The sequence below is a fragment of the Colius striatus genome, chromosome 23 (genome assembly GCF_028858725.1).
Source record: "Colius striatus isolate bColStr4 chromosome 23, bColStr4.1.hap1, whole genome shotgun sequence".
Classification (NCBI taxonomy): domain Eukaryota; kingdom Metazoa; phylum Chordata; class Aves; order Coliiformes; family Coliidae; genus Colius; species Colius striatus.
Window position 1 is genome coordinate 7198409 of NC_084781.1, and position 15264 is coordinate 7213672.

Here is a 15264-nt window from a genome sequence, read left to right on the forward strand (position 1 = left end):
TCTGTCCTGACAGCAGCTTCTCATCCCAGGCTGTTATCTTTGCCCCTGTTTGGGGCTGCCCTAGAGCCTCCTCACTTTGCCATCACAGCCCCACGGGTCTTTTTGCTCAGTGGCATTTTCAATTTGGCGTCCTGTCTTCAGGACTCTTCTCCTGTTTGTATATCAGTGTCCACATTCCCTGAGGTGTCGATGTCAGCACATGGGTGTTGGGTTCAGAGCCACTCTGCCTGGGTGAGCGTGAGGTCCAGCACTAGGGATTTGATTTAACGAGAGACTGGAGTTGAGTTCTGAATAGCTTTGTATAGTGTTGAGCTCTGGAACTGTTTGTTTGTGATTGGGCCTCTGGGTGGTTTGTTTTATATATGTTTTCACAGATGCTGAGGAACAAGCTGTGGATCGGGTATTGAGTGGATTGCTGCGAGAAGGTGAGTGGTGACGTGGAGTGGGAGGGAAGGGGGGGATGAGTGACTGTATCGCTACGTGATGTTGTGTTTGTGTTCTGTTTTGAGGGTTTGAAAGCACAATGGAGGAAGGACTTTGGCACTGCAAAGGACTCAGCCAGGTGAGCAGAGACTGGGGGCTAAAGAAGCTGTTATCGGGGGTCACGGATGATGAATTTACCAGATTCTCTTGTTTGTGTCTCACAGGAGGACCCTCAGCCTGATACAGCAAGACCTCATGAGCCAGGTGGAGGGCTAGAGGCCAAGGTAAAGGAGACAGATGGGGATCCCTGTGGGTTTGTTCAGTATCTGATTATGTGGTTTAGTTTCTTGTGGTTTTCTGCAGATGCCAAAAGATACCTTGGAGGGGTGAAGCCACACGCCGAGGAGGAGGCTGAAAAGGTGAGGCAGATGTCATCCCTGATGGTATTTAAAACTCTTCTGCTGAAAGGCAGTGAAGTGTTCTTGTTTTTCAGGGGCTGTGAGGGTAGCCTCCGGAGCATTTGAAGTGAGTCAGGCCAGTAGCAAGGAGGGTGTTGAGGGCGGTGCCTTCGGAGAAGCGCCACAGTTATTTTCCACGTTTGAATCTCAGGCACCTAAGGGACAACCGCATCAGCGTCGGACTCTGGAAGGAGCAGGTGCGGGGAACCTCTCAGGCTATGGGGGGTGGTTGTCAGAGCAGAGGTTGACATCTGTCACCCCAATGCTCACCACTTGCCCTATTTGTGGGGTTTCTTTTAATCTTTTAATCTCTTTACAGATGCCCAAGAGGAGCGTGGCGCCCGCAGGTGGACCCCGGTTTTAGTGGATATGCACTTCAGACTGTACGAGAGTTAAGTTGAGGGACAGGATCGGGGAGGCAAGGGGCAGACAGCCTCTGACATCGTAAGGTGGGGGTTCTAAGGGAGCAGAGCAGAGAGGCTGTTCAGGACCATCTGCTTTGGGAAAGGGAAGGGTGAGCTTTTAGGAGAGAGCTAACATAGGCCGGGCAGGGCGGCTGCAGCCTGCGTGTGTGTGTTGTGCTGTAGTTTGTTTTCTGTGTCTTGGAACTTCCTCAGGTCCTGAAAGCCTCTTTGTGTTCAAGGAGCAGGGCAGGTGACTCGGGCGTCATCCCTACAGTCTCATATCATGGCCCTCACCATCCCGGTGGCGGTCAGCCGCCACTTTTCTGGCATCTGAAACCATGGATCGGTTTCACATCTTGAAGTTTTCTATCGGTCCCATTCCACGACATCAGCCACTGTGCTCTTGAGTCATTCTTTTTCAGAGGGAGTCTAGCTCCCTTCATCTGTGACTTTCCCAGCCTCAAAGCCAGACTTCTCATGCATCAATCATCTGTCTGGACAGGAACATCTCATCCCGGGCTGTTACATTTGCCCCTGTGTGGGGCTGCCCTAGAGTCCCCTGGCTTCAGCATCGCAGCCCCACGGGCCTTTTTGCTCAGTGGCGTTTCCAATCCAGCGTTCTCTCACTGGGAGTTGTCTCCTATTTGTATGTCGGCATCCATGTTCCCCCCGGTGTCGGTCTCAGCACGTGGGTGTCGGGCTCAGAGCCGCTCTGCCTGGGGTATGTGAAGCCCAGTGTTAGGGATTTGCTGTAATGCCAGCCTGGAGTTGAATTCTGAGCAGCTTTGTGGAGTGTTGAGCTCTGGAACTGTTCGTCTGTGATTGTGCTTCAGGGTCATTTGTTTTCTCTCTATCCTCACAGACACAGAGGAAACAAGCCGCATCCCAGAGAGCGACCCGGGGATGGAATGGATCGTCGAGAGAAGGTTAGCAATGATGTGGAGTGAGAGGGAAGAGTGTGATCGGCGGATGTACCACTACACAATGCTGTGTTTTGCATTCTGTTTTGAAGATTTGAAGGCACAATGGAGGTGGGACATGGGCACCGGAGAGGCTCTGCCAGGTGAGCAGAGACTGGGGACTAAAGCAGCTGTTTTCAGGGGCCATTGGTGATGAATTTACCAGATTCCCTTGTTTGTGTCTCACAGGAGGGCCCTCAGCCGGATACAGCAGGACCACGTGAGCCAGATGGAGGGCTAGAGGCCAAGGTAAAGGAGACAGATGGGGATCCCTGTGGGTTTGTTCAGTTATCTCATCATGTCTTTCAGTTTCTTGTTTGTATCTTTTCACAGGTGCCATAATATACCTCAGAGGGGTGAAGCCACACACTGAGGAAGAGGCTGAAAAGGTGAGGCAGATGTCATCCCTGATGGTATTTAAAACTCTCTTGCTGCAAGACAGTGAATGGTTTTTCTCGTTTTTCAGGGGCTGTGAGGGCAGCCTTCGGAGCATTTGCAGTGAGCCGTGCCAGTAGCGAGGAGTGTGTCAGGGCCGGTGCATTTGGAGAAGCACCACGGTTATTTTTTGTCTTTGAATCTCAGATGCCTAAGGGATGACGACAGCCACGTTGGACTCTGGAAGGAGCAGGGTGAGTGGAACACCTCTGCCTTTGGAGGAGGTGGTTGTCAGAGCGGAGGTCGGTGTAGACTGATGCGATGCTTACTATTTGCCCCATTTGTGGGGTTTTTTTTGATCAGGCTCCAGACACCCAAGAGGAACGTGGCACCCGAAGAAAGGCCTCAGTGAGCGATGTAATTTCCACAGAGATGGACTTCAGAGCATCACACAAGTTAAGTTGAGCGATAGGATCGGGGAGGGGCAAGGAGGCGGAGGTGATGTTGAGAATTGCAGGATGGGGTTTTAAGGGTAGCAGTGGAGAGAAATTGTCTGGGAACCCTTTCCTTTAGGCAAGGAAAGAGTTAGGGTTAAATTTTAAGAGGCAGCCAGGATGTGCCGGGCAGGATGGTTCCAGCTTCTGTGTGGGGTGTAAGGTTGTCTGTCCTTTGCATCTCAGGATTTCCTCGAATCTCGGAGTCTTCTTTGCACTTGAGGACCACGACACGTGACTCGGGCACCTTCCCCGAGGTCTCAAAGAACAAACATCACAATTCGGTGCTTATCAGGCGCCACTTTTATTGCATAAGAAGCTTAAACTGTGGATCTGCTTCATGTCTTGAAGTTCTGTCAGTCGTTTCCTCCAGTACGGTGTTCCAGGCTGTGTCAGCAGCTCTTCTCAGTAGGAATCCCTGTTCTGAGATTCGGTCTCATTCCCTTCATCGCTGTATTCTCTGGGACTCAGAGTCAGGCTTCTTGCTCATCCATCATCCCGGTCTCGACAGTAACTTCTCATCCTGGGCTGTTCCCTTTGCCTCTTTGCGTGGCTGCCGTGGAGCCTCGCTTCTTTGTCACGGCCCCGTAGGTCTTTGTGCTTTAGGACATCTCCAGTCCCAGCATCGTGTCACTGAGTCTTCTCACTTCTGTGTCGTGTCGTCTGTGTTCTGTGTGGTGTCGGTGTTTATATGTGTGTACTTACTTTAGAGCCGCTCTGCCCGGGAGTGTAGAGTCAAGGGCAGATGGAGGAGCACTGAGTGTATGTCACTTTGCTTTTGGTGCATAGGCTTTGGGGTTTTGTTTACCGAGTGGGCTCTTCGGGGTTTTGTTCAGTGAGTGGGCTTTGCATCTGAGTGACTTGTTCTGTTTGCAGAGACAGAGACTGAAGTTGTGCTCCAAATAACGACCTGAGGGGCAAGCAGAGCGCCTCAGTGCTGCCGTCATGTGAACACAGCATGGTACTGCAACTTGGGAGCAGCGCATCGCAGCAGCACCTGACACAACTCTTGGAATCGGACCTCCGGCTCTTCTCAAGTTAAGTACCGGGATAATGCCGTGCCAGGGCCCGGTGGAGGGGACAAGGTTAGGAGTTACAGGGAGGGGTTTTGCGTAGTGCCTGGGCTTTGGCTTTCTGGAGTTTTGTGTAGTGCCCGGGCTTTGGGGTTTTGACTTTCGGGGTTTTTGTGTAATGAGTGTGGTTTTGACCTTGGGTTTTGGGATTGTGTTTAGTCGAGTTGGCTTTCTGGGTTTTGGCTTAGGGGTTTTGTTGAATGAATGTGGTTTTGGCTTTGGTGTTTTGTCAAGTGAGTCAGCTTTTGGCTTTGGGGTTCTCTTCAGTGAATGAGCCTTTTGGGTTTTGGCTGTGGTGTTTTGTTGAGCGAGTGTGGTTTTTGGCTTAGAGATTTTGTTATGTGAGTGTGGTTTTGACTTGAGGGTTTTGTGTAGGGACTGAGCTTTTGGGGTTCTATTTAGTGAGTGTGCCTTTGGTCTTTGGTTCAGTGACTTGACCGTGGTGAAGTGACTGGACTTTGCATCTGAGTGACTTGTTTTTTTGCTGTGTTTTCAAGTTTGTTGTGTTTGCCAGTTAAGGACAATGCTGTGAAAGGGCTGGGAGGGGATAAGGTCAGGAGTCACAGGGAAGAGTTATAAAGGTTGTGTAGAGGAATGTTCCATAGCCAGTCCCCACAAGGCAAGAAAAGGGAGGAAGTTACTTCTTAGGACAAGGGCAGTGTGTGGCAGGCAGAGCGGCTCCAGTGTCTGTGTGGGGTGTCGTGTTGTCTGTCCTTTCCATCTCAGGACTTTGAGTCTCAAAGTCTTCTTTGCACTTGAGGATCACGGCACGTGACTCTGGGCACTTTCCCTGAGGTCTCAAGGAACAACCTTCATCGTTCCGGTGCCAATCGGTGCCACTTTTCTTGCATAAGAAACTTAGGCTTGACATCTTGAAGTTCTCCGTCAGTAGTTTCCTCCGATATGGTGTTCCAGGCTGTGTCAGCAGCTCTTCTCAGTAGGCATCCCTGTTCTGAGATTCAGTCTCATTCCCTTCATAGCTGCATTATCTGGGACTTGAGTCAGGCTTCTTGCACATCCATCATCCCGGTCTCGACAGTAACTTCTCATCCTGGGCTGTTCCCTTTTCCTCTTTGCGTGGCTGCCGTGGAGCCTCGCTTCTTTGTCACAGCCTCGTAGGTCTTTACTTTAGGACATCTCCAATCCCAGCATTGTGTCACCTAGTCTTCTCACTTCTGTGTCGTGTCGTCTGTGTTTTGTGTGATGTTGGTGTTTATATGTGTGTGCTTACCTTAGAGCCACTCTGCCTGGGAGTGTAGAGTCAAGGGCAGATGGAGGAGCACTGAGTGTATGTCACTTTGCTTTTGGCACGTGGGCTTTGGGGCTTGCTTTGGCTTCTGAGTCGTCTGGGGCTTTGGCTTCTGAGTGACTTGTTTTGTTCTGTTTCCAGAGACAGAGACTGAAGCTGTGCTCTAAATAATGACACGAGGGGCAAGCAGAGCGCCTCAGTGCTGCCGTCATGCGAACACAGCACGGTACTGCAGCTTGGGAGCAGCTCATTGCAGCGGCACCCGACACAACTCTTGGAATCGGACCTGTGACTATTTGCAAGTTAAGTACCGGGACAATGCCGTGCCGGGGCCCGGTGGAGGGGACAAGGTTAGGAGTTACAGAGAGGGGTTTTGTGTAGTGCCTGGACTTTGGGGTTTTGGCTTTCAGGGATTTTGTGTAGTGACTGGAGTTTTGGCTTTGGGGCTTTGCGTAGTGCCCGGGCCTTTGGCTTTGCGTAGTGCCCGGGCCTTTGGCTTTGCGTAGTGCCCGGGCCTTTGGCTTTTGTTGAGTGAGTGATCTTTTTGGGTTTTGGCTTTGGGTTTTTTTTGTTTTTGGAGTTTTGTGGAGTGAGTGTGGTTTTGGCTTTAGGATTTAGTGTAGGGATTGGGCTTTTGGCCTTTGGCTCAGTGAGTGTGGTTTTGGGCTTCAGCAGGTACTTGTGTTTTGCTGTGTTTTCAAGTTTCTATTGTGCTTGCCAGTTAAATACAGGGACAATGCTGTGTTGGGCCCGGGAGGAGGGAACAAGGTTGGAAGTCACAGGGAGGTGTTTCAAAGGTTGTGTAGAGGAGAGCAATGTTCCATAGCCAGTCCCCACAAGTTAAGGAAAGGGAGACAGTTACTTCTCAGGACAACGGCAGCATGTACTGGGCAGAGCGGCTCCAGCCTCTATGTGTGTCTCGTGTCGTCCGTGTTCCCCACGTCCACTTCCTCGGGCCTCCTCCTTCATCGCTCTTTGCTCTTTGGCGGCAAGGTCTGGATCTTGGGCATCATCCTCAGGGTCTTGAACGCTGTATTCACTGATGCAGTGTGAGTCAAGCTCTTCTTGCGTAGCCATCCTTAAGCGTAGATCCATCTCGGAAGATTCCGGACTGCACTCTTCCGCAGTACCGCTTCTGGTCGCATCGGTGGCTCTGCTGTTCAGCCGTCCCTTTGCAGTGACCCAGACTTCTTCCTCACGTCCTCAGGATCTCTGGTCCGGTTGGTCCTCTGGTGCAGGCCCGGTCCACTACATCTACCCTCTTCGGGGAGGCCGCTATAGAGTCTTCTCCCTTCAATGTAGCATCCTGTAGGTCTTTCCGGTCAACATCATCTGTGACTGGGGCATCTCTGAGCCCAGTTCCCTGTTGTCTTTCTGTTGTCTATGTGTTCTTTCACATGGTGTCGGTGTTTGCACATGGGTGTGACATGGAGCCGCTCCGCCTGAGCGTGTAGGGTAAAGCAGAGCGTGAGGTCAGCGTCAGGGGCCGATCGGGATTCCCTGGGAGAGCGCTCGTGTCAAGTTTCTTGGAATTGAAGCAAAGCCAAGGGTTACGGGGGTTGATGTAAAGCAGTGTGTCACTCAGTTATTACTTTGAAGCCTGATGCTTTGGCCTCAGACAGAGCTGTGTAGCATCAAGGCTGTGGGAGAAGGGTCTAGTTGGTAGAATGTTTAGGTGTTGGTGTAGCAGAACTGTGCCTTGTTCTTGCCTTTAGGGTGTGTATGATGAAACCTATAGTAATGAAGCTGCTGTTGGATGGGGTTTGTTTTTCTCTTACCCTGTATGTAGTTGACTTAGTTGGGGCTCATTTGAGGTGATGTTTACAGCCAAGGCTTTGGCAGGCAGGGCCCCCTTTGAGGCCCTCGCAAAGGATGTTTCTGGGGAGTGACGTAGCTTGGAGGTGCCATCGTTGTGGGTGGGTGGGAGGAGGGTGGAGTTGAGGCAGGGTCCGTTTGGGTGTGGGGGAGGGGGTTATGGGGTTTGAATTGCAATTTGAAATGGTTTCTCTTTCAGGTTTTTCAATTTTTACATTTTTAATAGAATAAAAAATCCCCAGCCGGGGGGTTTTTTTTTTTTTCCCTCCGGCTGGGGTTTTTTTTTCCTCGGTCCCGGTCGCTCTGTGAGGCGATGATCATCGCCAAAGTTTGGGCCTGGAGTGACCAGGGGCTGGGGTTTTTGTCAGGCAGGGCCATGGATTCTCTACTCCTCTGGGAATGCCGTTCCCAAGGAGCATTTTGCTGGCAGGCGTATTGTTGGAGGAAAGCCGGCTCGGGAGGCCGTCCAGAGGAAATGGCTGTGGGCATTGGTAGCAAGACATGGAATTGAGCAGGAGCAGATATTGAAGGGAGTCAGTACAATTTCTAGGAACCAAAAGCTTTTGCTGTGAATGTTGTCATTTCTGAGGTAGTAATATCGCTCCACTTTTGTTTCCCTGCAGAGGTATGGAAACAGAGAGCTTCCAGAGTCCAGGAGAGATGGGGCATCTTCATCCCAGAGATGAATTTGCAGGTGATACCATCTTTGAGGAAGGAAAGAAGCATCAAATAAAGACTGGCAAGTGTTGTCAATTGCTAGGGAGGCAGTTGTAAGTGGACTGTTGATATATACATGAAACTGTCTGTAACCTTTTAAAAATGTAGATGTGGTTCTGGATGTGTGCTCCCTGTAATGAGATTTGTGACCTCTGTATTGCATTTGTAGCCTCTGTACTGATCTCAGTAAAAGGAAGTGGCCATAATAAAAGTTTCAATAAAGATGACTCGGGGCAGTGGGAATAAAGGTGCATTTGCTCTGTTGTGTGCTGTGTTCATTGGTGTCCGAGTCTCTTATTTGAAATGTTCCCCTTTGCAATGTGCCGTCTGTGTTTTTGTGGTGTCTGTGAGACCTATTGTGTCTGTGTATCGTCCAATGTGGTTTTGTGTTTGTCTCTGTCTTTCTGTCACTCTCTCTGTCTGTTGCCTCTCTGTGTGTTACTCTTGTATTTCCTTCTCTTTGTCTTAGTCTGTTTTCTCTTTCTCTCTGTCCCTGTCTCACTGTAGTCTGTCTTCTCTCCCTATCTTAGTTTCTTTTCTCTGTTTCTCTTAGTTTCTCTCTCTCTCTCTTCTGTTTCTCTCTCTCTCTCTTCTGTTTCTCTCTCTCTCTCTTCTGTTTCTCTCTCTCTCTCTTCTGTTTCTCTCTCTCTCTCTCTTCTGTTTCTCTCTCTCTCTCTTCTGTTTCTCTCTCTCTCTCTTCTGTTTCTCTCTCTCTCTCTTCTGTTTCTCTCTCTCTCTTCTGTTTCTCTCTCTCTCTCTTCTGTTTCTCTCTCTCTCTCTTCTGTTTCTCTCTCTCTCTCTTCTGTTTCTCTCTCTCTCTCTTCTGTTTCTCTCTCTCTCTCTTCTGTTTCTCTCTCTCTCTCTTCTGTTTCTCTCTCTCTCTCTTCTGTTTCTCTCTCTCTCTTCTGTTTCTCTCTCTCTCTTCTGTTTCTCTCTCTCTCTCCTGTTTCTCTCTCTCTCTCCTGTTTCTCTCTCTCTCTCCTGTTTCTCTCTCTCTCTCCTGTTTCTCTCTCTCTCTCCTGTTTCTCTCTCTCTCTCCTGTTTCTCTCTCTCTCTCCTGTTTCTCTCTCTCTCTCCTGTTTCTCTCTCTCTCTCCTGTTTCTCTCTCTCTCCTGTTTCTCTCTCTCTCCTGTTTCTCTCTCTCTCCTGTTTCTCTCTCTCTCCTGTTTCTCTCTCTCTCCTGTTTCTCTCTCTCTCCTGTTTCTCTCTCTCTCCTGTTTCTCTCTCTCTCCTGTTTCTCTCTCTCTCCTGTTTCTCTCTCTCTCCTGTTTCTCTCTCTCTCTCTTCTGTTTCTCTCTCTCTCCTGTTTCTCTCTCTCTCCTGTTTCTCTCTCTCTCCTGTTTCTCTCTCTCTCTCTTCTGTTTCTCTCTCTCTCTCTTCTGTTTCTCTCTCTCTCTCTTCTGTTTCTCTCTCTCTCTCTCTTCTGTCTCTCTCTCTCTCTCTTCTGTCTCTCTCTCTCTCTTTTCTGTCTCTCTCTCTCTCTTTTCTGTCTCTCTCTCTCTCTCTCTCTCTTTTCTGTCTCTCTCTCTCTCTCTCTCTTTTCTGTCTCTCTCTCTCTCTCTCTCTCTTTTCTGTCTCTCTCTCTCTCTCTCTCTTTTCTGTCTCTCTCTCTCTCTTTTCTGTTTCTCTCTCTCTCTCTTTTCCGTTTCTCTCTCTCTCTCTTCTGTTTCTCTTTTCTCTCTCTTCTCTTTCTGTCTTTTTTCTCTTTCTCTTTTTTCTCTCTGTTCTTTTTTTTTCCTCTCTCTGTCTTTTCTCTTTGTTCTGTTGATTTCAACAGAACTTTAAACAAATTATTAAATTTAATTTGTTTAAGAGCAGCAGAAAATGGCCCCTCTCTGGGAGTAAGAAAAAAATTAAAAAAAAAAAAAAAGAATTAAAAAAAAATTACTCCCAGAGAATTTTTTTGGGGCCATTTTCTGCTGCACCAGACTTATTATTTTTCTTCTTTTTCTATACTATATACCCCCACACCTGCTCCCCATTACTAATCCACCCACATGAATAATTAACTACTACCCCCAACCCCACCACCTCATTCAACCACTCCCACCACACCCCCGACCCAGCCACACCCTCCCCATGACCACACCACAACTCCAACCCCACCCCCCTCATCAACCACGCCCCTAACACCACCCACCAACCCCACCACACCCCATCCCATCGCCACGCCCCGACCACACCCCCCGACTGTGCCCCGACCCCTCCTCCCGATCAGGCCACGCCCCCTAACTCCACCATACCGTCCCCTCAACCGGACCACGCCTCCAACCCCGCCTCCCGCATTAACCACGCCCCCCTATACGGACACACCCCCACACTACATCTCCTCATATCAACCCCTCCCCCCAACCCCACCTCCCACGAAAACCACCCCCTAACCCCACCTACCAAGGAAACCACACAACGTAAAATCATGAATAAATTATGCATCTGAATAAATTATGCATCTGAATAAATTATGCATCTGAATAAATTATGCATCTGAATAAATTATGCATCTGAATAAATTATGCATCTGAATAAATTATGCATCTGAATAAATTATGCATCTGAATAAATTATGCATCTGAATAAATTAGGGTTGGGGTTGGGGTTGGGGTTGGGGTTGGGGTTGGGTTAGGGTTAGGGTTAGGGTTAGGGTTAGGGTTAGGGTTAGGGTTAGGGTTAGGGTTAGGGTTAGGGTTAGGGTTAGGGTTAGGGTTAGGGTTAGGGTTAGGGTTAGGGTTAGGGTTAGGGTTAGGGTTAGGGTTAGGGTTAGGGTTAGGGTTAGGGTTAGGGTTAGGGTTAGGGTTAGGGTTAGGGTTAGGGTTAGGGTTAGGGTTAGGGTTAGGGTTAGGGTTAGGGTTAGGGTTAGGGTTAGGGTTAGGGTTAGGGTTAGGGTTAGGGTTAGGGTTAGGGTTAGGGTTAGGGTTAGGGTTAGGGTTAGGGTTAGGGTTAGGGTTAGGGTTAGGGTTAGGGTTAGGGTTAGGGTTAGGGTTAGGGTTAGGGTTAGGGTTAGGGTTAGGGTTAGGGTTAGGGTTAGGGTTAGGGTTAGGGTTAGGGTTAGGGTTAGGGTTAGGGTTAGGGTTAGGGTTAGGGTTAGGGTTAGGGTTAGGGTTAGGGTTAGGGTTAGGGTTAGGGTTAGGGTTAGGGTTAGGGTTAGGGTTAGGGTTAGGGTTAGGGTTAGGGTTAGGGTTAGGGTTAGGGTTAGGGTTAGGGTTAGGGTTAGGGTTAGGGTTAGGGTTAGGGTTAGGGTTAGGGTTAGGGTTAGGGTTAGGGTTAGGGTTAGGGTTAGGGTTAGGGTTAGGGTTAGGGTTAGGGTTAGGGTTAGGGTTAGGGTTAGGGTTAGGGTTAGGGTTAGGGTTAGGGTTAGGGTTAGGGTTAGGGTTAGGGTTAGGGTTAGGGTTAGGGTTAGGGTTAGGGTTAGGGTTAGGGTTAGGGTTAGGGTTAGGGTTAGGGTTAGGGTTAGGGTTAGGGTTAGGGTTAGGGTTAGGGTTAGGGTTAGGGTTAGGGTTAGGGTTAGGGTTAGGGTTAGGGTTAGGGTTAGGGTTAGGGTTAGGGTTAGGGTTAGGGTTAGGGTTAGGGTTAGGGTTAGGGTTAGGGTTAGGGTTAGGGTTAGGGTTAGGGTTAGGGTTAGGGTTAGGGTTAGGGTTAGGGTTAGGGTTAGGGTTAGGGTTAGGGTTAGGGTTAGGGTTAGGGTTAGGGTTAGGGTTAGGGTTAGGGTTAGGGTTAGGGTTAGGGTTAGGGTTAGGGTTAGGGTTAGGGTTAGGGTTAGGGTTAGGGTTAGGGTTAGGGTTAGGGTTAGGGTTAGGGTTAGGGTTAGGGTTAGGGTTAGGGTTAGGGTTAGGGTTAGGGTTAGGGTTAGGGTTAGGGTTAGGGTTAGGGTTAGGGTTAGGGTTAGGGTTAGGGTTAGGGTTAGGGTTAGGGTTAGGGTTAGGGTTAGGGTTAGGGTTAGGGTTAGGGTTAGGGTTAGGGTTAGGGTTAGGGTTAGGGTTAGGGTTAGGGTTAGGGTTAGGGTTAGGGTTAGGGTTAGGGTTAGGGTTAGGGTTAGGGTTAGGGTTAGGGTTAGGGTTAGGGTTAGGGTTAGGGTTAGGGTTAGGGTTAGGGTTAGGGTTAGGGTTAGGGTTAGGGTTAGGGTTAGGGTTAGGGTTAGGGTTAGGGTTAGGGTTAGGGTTAGGGTTAGGGTTAGGGTTAGGGTTAGGGTTAGGGTTAGGGTTAGGGTTAGGGTTAGGGTTAGGGTTAGGGTTAGGGTTAGGGTTAGGGTTAGGGTTAGGGTTAGGGTTAGGGTTAGGGTTAGGGTTAGGGTTAGGGTTAGGGTTAGGGTTAGGGTTAGGGTTAGGGTTAGGGTTAGGGTTAGGGTTAGGGTTAGGGTTAGGGTTAGGGTTAGGGTTAGGGTTAGGGTTAGGGTTAGGGTTAGGGTTAGGGTTAGGGTTAGGGTTAGGGTTAGGGTTAGGGTTAGGGTTAGGGTTAGGGTTAGGGTTAGGGTTAGGGTTAGGGTTAGGGTTAGGGTTAGGGTTAGGGTTAGGGTTAGGGTTAGGGTTAGGGTTAGGGTTAGGGTTAGGGTTAGGGTTAGGGTTAGGGTTAGGGTTAGGGTTAGGGTTAGGGTTAGGGTTAGGGTTAGGGTTAGGGTTAGGGTTAGGGTTAGGGTTAGGGTTAGGGTTAGGGTTAGGGTTAGGGTTAGGGTTAGGGTTAGGGTTAGGGTTAGGGTTAGGGTTAGGGTTAGGGTTAGGGTTAGGGTTAGGGTTAGGGTTAGGGTTAGGGTTAGGGTTAGGGTTAGGGTTAGGGTTAGGGTTAGGGTTAGGGTTAGGGTTAGGGTTAGGGTTAGGGTTAGGGTTAGGGTTAGGGTTAGGGTTAGGGTTAGGGTTAGGGTTAGGGTTAGGGTTAGGGTTAGGGTTAGGGTTAGGGTTAGGGTTAGGGTTAGGGTTAGGGTTAGGGTTAGGGTTAGGGTTAGGGTTAGGGTTAGGGTTAGGGTTAGGGTTAGGGTTAGGGTTAGGGTTAGGGTTAGGGTTAGGGTTAGGGTTAGGGTTAGGGTTAGGGTTAGGGTTAGGGTTAGGGTTAGGGTTAGGGTTAGGGTTAGGGTTAGGGTTAGGGTTAGGGTTAGGGTTAGGGTTAGGGTTAGGGTTAGGGTTAGGGTTAGGGTTAGGGTTAGGGTTAGGGTTAGGGTTAGGGTTAGGGTTAGGGTTAGGGTTAGGGTTAGGGTTAGGGTTAGGGTTAGGGTTAGGGTTAGGGTTAGGGTTAGGGTTAGGGTTAGGGTTAGGGTTAGGGTTAGGGTTAGGGTTAGGGTTAGGGTTAGGGTTAGGGTTAGGGTTAGGGTTAGGGTTAGGGTTAGGGTTAGGGTTAGGGTTAGGGTTAGGGTTAGGGTTAGGGTTAGGGTTAGGGTTAGGGTTAGGGTTAGGGTTAGGGTTAGGGTTAGGGTTAGGGTTAGGGTTAGGGTTAGGGTTAGGGTTAGGGTTAGGGTTAGGGTTAGGGTTAGGGTTAGGGTTAGGGTTAGGGTTAGGGTTAGGGTTAGGGTTAGGGTTAGGGTTAGGGTTAGGGTTAGGGTTAGGGTTAGGGTTAGGGTTAGGGTTAGGGTTAGGGTTAGGGTTAGGGTTAGGGTTAGGGTTAGGGTTAGGGTTAGGGTTAGGGTTAGGGTTAGGGTTAGGGTTAGGGTTAGGGTTAGGGTTAGGGTTAGGGTTAGGGTTAGGGTTAGGGTTAGGGTTAGGGTTAGGGTTAGGGTTAGGGTTAGGGTTAGGGTTAGGGTTAGGGTTAGGGTTAGGGTTAGGGTTAGGGTTAGGGTTAGGGTTAGGGTTAGGGTTAGGGTTAGGGTTAGGGTTAGGGTTAGGGTTAGGGTTAGGGTTAGGGTTAGGGTTAGGGTTAGGGTTAGGGTTAGGGTTAGGGTTAGGGTTAGGGTTAGGGTTAGGGTTAGGGTTAGGGTTAGGGTTAGGGTTAGGGTTAGGGTTAGGGTTAGGGTTAGGGTTAGGGTTAGGGTTAGGGTTAGGGTTAGGGTTAGGGTTAGGGTTAGGGTTAGGGTTAGGGTTAGGGTTAGGGTTAGGGTTAGGGTTAGGGTTAGGGTTAGGGTTAGGGTTAGGGTTAGGGTTAGGGTTAGGGTTAGGGTTAGGGTTAGGGTTAGGGTTAGGGTTAGGGTTAGGGTTAGGGTTAGGGTTAGGGTTAGGGTTAGGGTTAGGGTTAGGGTTAGGGTTAGGGTTAGGGTTAGGGTTAGGGTTAGGGTTAGGGTTAGGGTTAGGGTTAGGGTTAGGGTTAGGGTTAGGGTTAGGGTTAGGGTTAGGGTTAGGGTTAGGGTTAGGGTTAGGGTTAGGGTTAGGGTTAGGGTTAGGGTTAGGGTTAGGGTTAGGGTTAGGGTTAGGGTTAGGGTTAGGGTTAGGGTTAGGGTTAGGGTTAGGGTTAGGGTTAGGGTTAGGGTTAGGGTTAGGGTTAGGGTTAGGGTTAGGGTTAGGGTTAGGGTTAGGGTTAGGGTTAGGGTTAGGGTTAGGGTTAGGGTTAGGGTTAGGGTTAGGGTTAGGGTTAGGGTTAGGGTTAGGGTTAGGGTTAGGGTTAGGGTTAGGGTTAGGGTTAGGGTTAGGGTTAGGGTTAGGGTTAGGGTTAGGGTTAGGGTTAGGGTTAGGGTTAGGGTTAGGGTTAGGGTTAGGGTTAGGGTTAGGGTTAGGGTTAGGGTTAGGGTTAGGGTTAGGGTTAGGGTTAGGGTTAGGGTTAGGGTTAGGGTTAGGGTTAGGGTTAGGGTTAGGGTTAGGGTTAGGGTTAGGGTTAGGGTTAGGGTTAGGGTTAGGGTTAGGGTTAGGGTTAGGGTTAGGGTTAGGGTTAGGGTTAGGGTTAGGGTTAGGGTTAGGGTTAGGGTTAGGGTTAGGGTTAGGGTTAGGGTTAGGGTTAGGGTTAGGGTTAGGGTTAGGGTTAGGGTTAGGGTTAGGGTTAGGGTTAGGGTTAGGGTTAGGGTTAGGGTTAGGGTTAGGGTTAGGGTTAGGGTTAGGGTTAGGGTTAGGGTTAGGGTTAGGGTTAGGGTTAGGGTTAGGGTTAGGGTTAGGGTTAGGGTTAGGGTTAGGGTTAGGGTTAGGGTTAGGGTTAGGGTTAGGGTTAGGGTTAGGGTTAGGGTTAGGGTTAGGGTTAGGGTTAGGGTTAGGGGAGGGTAGGGTTTGGGGTTAGGGTGAGGGTTAGGGTTGGGGTGGGTTAGGTAGGGTTAGGGTTAGGGTAGGGTTAGGGTTAGGGTTAGGGTTAGGGGTTAGGGCTTGGGTAGGAGGTTAGGGTGTGGGTTAGGGTGAGGGGTTGGGGGTAGGGTTAGGGTTGGGTTGGTTGGGTTAGGGTTAGGGTAGGGGTAGGGTTAGGG

The 15264-nt window shown here is 49.7% G+C and overlaps 1 long non-coding RNA gene across 1 annotated transcript; it reads left to right on the forward strand.

Moving 5' to 3' along the window:
• Positions 1 to 2145: 2145 nt before the first annotated feature.
• On the forward strand, positions 2146 to 3054 carry LOC133627663 (uncharacterized). Its single transcript, XR_009820336.1, has 6 exons — positions 2146 to 2211; positions 2298 to 2348; positions 2434 to 2493; positions 2578 to 2633; positions 2711 to 2873; positions 2983 to 3054. It is a non-coding gene; the product is annotated as an uncharacterized LOC133627663 (long non-coding RNA).
• Positions 3055 to 15264: the final 12210 nt, after the last annotated feature.